Source organism: Myotis davidii, unplaced genomic scaffold (genome assembly GCF_000327345.1).
Source record: "Myotis davidii unplaced genomic scaffold, ASM32734v1 scaffold54, whole genome shotgun sequence".
In the NCBI taxonomy this organism is placed as follows: Eukaryota; Metazoa; Chordata; class Mammalia; order Chiroptera; family Vespertilionidae; genus Myotis; species Myotis davidii.
This window is the reverse complement of record NW_006287915.1, coordinates 392,503-398,050: the sequence shown is the minus strand read 5'-3', so window position 1 is coordinate 398,050 and position 5,548 is coordinate 392,503.

Sequence of the window (5,548 nt, the reverse complement as noted above, 5' to 3'; positions counted from 1 at the left end):
GTGCTGGTTCGGAACCGCTCCTGAAGCCCCCAGTCGTGCCCCAAGCTTCTCCGGCGAGGAGGAAGCGCCTTTAGTTTTGATTTCTTCTTTCCCTGCGCCTGAGTGCATGACGCTGTCAGTTCCTCCCATGTGGCTCAGTGTGTGTGTGTGTGTGTGTGTGTGTGTGTGTGTGTGTGTGTGTGTGTTGTGTGTGTGTGTGTGTGTGTGTATGTATGGGGGGGCGGGGGAGTATGGAGGAACAACACAGTTTCTTGGACAAAGTGATGTCCTTCCACGTTATGCTGCAAGCAGCACCTCATATAAGCAGCACCTTGTATCGGGTGCCCTATTTGAGCATTTGTCCTTAAGCAATTAAAAAGGGAGGTCAAAACTTTTGGGAATGGACCCACGCTCCCATTAGCTCGTCAGGGTACCATTTTTATATTTTTATTTTATTTTTTGTTTTGGAGCCAGGGGAGGACGATGCAACACGTTACCCATCCCACGAGTATCCTCCCTTGTAAGTAAACAGTGCCCCCGCTCCAGGGCCAGCCACTTTCTGCACTTGCTTACCGCTGAGTGGGTCGTCGAGCGAGTGCTAGTCCAGGCCTGGCATTCTTGTTTTTCACGACCCGCAGTGATGTGTGGATGGGCAGCGGCGAAGCTTCCGGAAGAGCCCCTGTAGTTTTTATGTGGTTAAAGGATGAAGATCGTCTTTGCGTTGTGGTCTGGTGAACATAGAAGTCTGCACCCGGCTACTCTGCCTTAGAAGGCTTTTCTGTATTTCTGGATTTTGATCTGTGGCATGCTTATGTTATTTAGGAAGGTGTGAATAAAGACAAGCACTTAACCATGTCATATGAATACTCAAACTAGGCTCGTATTCATTACTTTGATTAATCAAAAAGAGACGGGACAGTTCCTTAGGAATATACCTGGGTCAGTCGCAATAAAAAAGGCTACTCTGGGTTTCCGACAGATAGAACTGAACAGTAAGACTATACCTTTTTAATGTTTTTGTTGTTTGTTTTTTAACCAACGTGGTAACATTTTCTGGGATTGGAGAATATATCAAGGTCCTGAAAATATATCCAGAAGTAGACAAAGTAGTTTTCAGATGATGGATTGAAAATGTTGCCAAGGAATTTTTTTCCCTTAAAAAATTTTTTTTATTGATTTTAGAGAGGAAGGGAGAGGGAGAGAGAGACATAGAAATATCAATGATGAGAGAGAATCATTGATCGGCTGCCTCCTGCATGCCCCCCCACTGGGGATCAAGCCCGAAACCTGGACATATGCCCTGACCGGATATCCAGCTGTGACCTCCTGTTTCATAGGGAGATGCTCAACCACTGAGCCATGCTGGTTGAGCACTTTTTCTGCATTTTAAAAATTGGGTTAATAATACCTATCTCTTAGAGTTCTTGGGAGTATAAAATATAATGATGTGTATAAAGCAGTCTTCAGAGACCTAGGCACATAGGCTGCCAATCGAATCTACTAAAGGTGTTGACATACTGGTGCTGTTACTTTGTTTTCTGACTAAATAGGTGATTATTTTATCACAATGGAGGAAATTAGAGGCTATTTGGGAAAGGATGAACTGATTAGGGTGCAAATCCCAGCTCTGACTTGAGGCTAGTGGACATTTAACTACTTTTAGAGTCTTTGCTTTTGAGATACAGAGTCCAGACTACATAAGTCTAAGATTTCCTCAAACTTTAATGGTCTAATTGTATGTTGTGATTTTTCAAGATTCAAGCATAGCACTGTGCTGGGTTATATGGGTGAAACTAAAATAAATGGGGTAGCTTCTGCTCTCCAGAAGTTAATGATCTAGTTGGGAAGATATATGCATATGAAACACTTAACAGAATCCAAATAAGTGCTGAACTGAGTAGTGTAACCTACAAAGAGTGTCAGATTCCTGTCATCTAGAATGGTTAGAAGAAAGACTTTAGTGGAGAGGTAGAGGCCGTAATATGTTGGTCTATAGCAGTGGCTCTCAACCTTCCTGATGCCACGGCCCTTTAATACAGTTCCTCATGTTGTGGTGACCCCCAACCATAAAATTATTTTTGTTGCTACTTCTAACTCTAATTTTGCTACTGTTATGAATCTTAATGTAAATATCTGATATGCAGGATGTATTTTCATTGTTACAAATTGAACATAATTAAAGCATAGTGATTAATCACAAAAACAATATGTAATTATATGTGTTTTCCAATGGTCTTAGGTGACCCCTGTGAAAGGGTCGTTCGACCCCCAAAGGGGTCGCGACCCACAGGTTGAGAACCGCTGGTCTACAAGTTCAGCTGATTTGCTATTACTAGTCATCTATTTCACCCACTAGTACATTCTCAGGAAATCATCTCAGTTCTTTCCTAGAATGAGGCCACAATACTCTCTTCTACCAGAGCATTATTATAGGGGCTGTTTCAGCAAGATCTGAGCTTTGAACTGGATTGCCGAGGTTATCTAGGGCTTTCATCTCTTGCTTGCTTCCTTTTCCCCAATTTGCCTTCTCTCTAGTTTCTCATTTTTTTGATGGTCACATTTTTTTGTTTCACATGTTCATGTTCATGTCTCATTTTTTGTTGTTTAGAATATTAAACCAAAGTACTACTACATCTCTTATCTTCACATCCTATATAATAAAAGGGTAGCATGCAATTATCCCCTTGACCGAGAGTTCTGCTAGGGGGCGGGGCTGGCCAGGGGAAGAGAGGGAGCACCTGGCAGCAGCAGCTGGCAGCCAGTAGGGACGACCCTACCAGTGCATGAATTTAGTGTACTGGGCCTCTAGTATTTTATAAAATCTATTTTTTGAAGCTTTTCTTTAGTAAATATGATTTTGCCTTTTCCATTACTATTTTTTTCCCTGTTGTGTAGTTAGAGATACACATGTTTACAGTCACGTAAAATAACTCATTTGCTTTCAGAAAGCAGATATAAAATTACTTTGAAAATTGTGTTTCTCCTTCTGATATGTTACTGGCATGTTCTTTCCCTTTAAAATGTATCTTTCTGGCAATCTTTAGGATGTCATGCCTTTTATTATTCAGCAAAAAGGTTATAGGTCATAAAATTATAATTTAGATTTATAAATATTATACCGTAAGCATACTAACCACTGAGTCAATATATATAAAATGAAAATGCAACTAATTGGTTACCTCATGGGATTGTGGCAAAGCCAAAGTTGAAAATTACTGACCTGTAGAACCAAAAAATTATATTTAGTTGAGAAAAATGCCATTTTATGTGTTGAATTTTTTGTTTTATTTTGCTCACTATTTTTATTTAATTTGAGAGAATTATTCCAGAAGTATACAAGAGTTGACTCTGAAGTGGGTAGATATAAGAGCAGATAGGTTAAAAGTGTGAGGGCTGATGTTTGGCTGCTTGGGTTCAGATCCTAAGTTTGTCACTTACTAGCTGTGATCTTGGGCAAATTACTGAACTTGTCCCAGTCTTCCAGACTAAAATGAAGATTAAATAAGAAAATGTATACAAAGTTCAGTTGTGAAGATTAAATGAGATAATGTATAGAAAGTTCTGTGGCATTTAGTAACACTATAAATGTTAGCTATTAATGTTGTGGTAAGAATTTAATATTTCAAGCAATAGTAGTGTACACATCTATTTATATATATAAAAGCCTAAGTGACTGTTTGACCATTTGACCTGTAACTATGACATGCACTGACCACCAGGGGCAGATGCTCAATGCACAGGCATGGAAACATGGAACAGACTGATGAATCTCAGAGGGAAGGGGGGTGCTGGGCGGGTGGGAAGAGATTAACTAAAGATCTTATATACATACTAGGGGCCCAGTGCACAAATTTGTGCACCTTGAAAGGAACTGTGGGTCACAAGACTGTGATGGGCACAGGGGCGGGTCTTGGCCCATTCTCCGTGCCCCTACCCATCCCCTCCTGCTGCGGCCCCTGGTCCCCTGTCTGCTGGCAGCCCTGCTCCTGCCCTTGCCATTCTCACGCACTGATGGCTCCGCTTCACCTGCTGATGGTGCGGAGCAATTGGGGCTGGTACCAGCAGCATGTGTGAGCGGGGCCGGTGCCATCAGTGGCTGCAAGTGGCGGTGGCTGCCCTGATCAACGCTCAGGAGCAGGGGGAGGTGGAGAAGGCCTCAGGGGCTATTGGGGCCAGCAACCACCATTTGCACCTGCTGATGGTACTGAATGATCGGGACCAGCTCTGGGTGCTGGCAGTGAGCAGGGGGAGGTGAAGAAGCCCTAAGGGGTGATCAGGGCCAGCAGCTGCCGCTCGCACCTACTGATGGGGCTGAGCGATCGGGGCTGGCACCAGGTGCTGGCAGTGGGTGCGAATGGGGCCAGCGACAGCAGCAGGTGCAATGGGTGGGACTGCGGAGCGTGGGAGCAAAGAATTTTCAGTAACCACCAGAGACTCACTCCGATGATAGCAGCCAGTGCCCCAGCTTGGTCTGGTGCCCCTGCTCACCTACTCCAGCATCCCATCGCGGCCAACGCCCGCCATGTTCTGCACGTCATAGCAGCCGGTTGTTTCGTTGTTCGGCCGTTCAGTCTATTTGCATAGTAGGGTTATATCTATATCTATCTATCTATCTATCTACATACATACTAGAGGGGTCCCTTGGCCTGGCTTGTGGGAATTGGGCCGAAACTGGCCCGGTGTACGGATTCGTGCACCAGTGGGGTCCCTCAGCAGGGCTTGTGGGGATCAGGCTGAAATCAGCAGTCCAACATCCCCTGAGGGGTCCTGATTGCGAGAGGGTGCAGGCCAAGCCGAGGGACCCCATTGGTGCACTAATTTGTTCACCGGGCCTCTAGAATTAGATATGGAAGCAACTGACTAATAGCTAAGAAAATTAAATTTGATTGTGTGGGAATTGAGGAGATGGGCAGAGGACTCTTTTTACACGCCTTTTTGCACTATTTAATTTTCTTAAAGATGTGTGCTATGATTTGAGGAGTATTTATTGAGCATGTAAGTATGTTCTTGATGCTTTGCTAGGCCACAATGTAAAGAGGAATACAAAATAGGGCATTGCAACGTCCTCCAGATCCCTCAGGATATGGTGAGTGTGTGTATATGCGCACACATTTTGTTAAAAATTAAAAAGGCATATGGACCTCTTTTCCTCCAGAGAGTATCCTAAGGGTATGGTAGACTAGTTATGGTTAGTTAGTGAAGGGATCTTGATGTAATGTGTTTTTAACAGAACCCCCAACAACTACATAATCCAAAAAGGCATTATTTCAGTATCAAGGTTATGTGCAATTCTCTTTCAAAGCATCATCCTTACAGGCTAAGTAGTTGTCACGCCCTCACGTATGATACCCTGATGCTGTCACAAGATGGCTGCGCTCACAGTGGAGGTGGGGTTCCCATGGCCCTGCGCACCTGCCGCGGAGGCGGGACACCCGGCTCTGGCTACCTCTTTTGGGCAATCCATCGAGGAGCCCTGGATGGGTGGGTGGGGTCTACCTCTTTAGGGCGATCAATCATGGGGCTCCCACAGTGTGAGAGGGCACAGGCCAGACTGGGGGAACCCCACCCT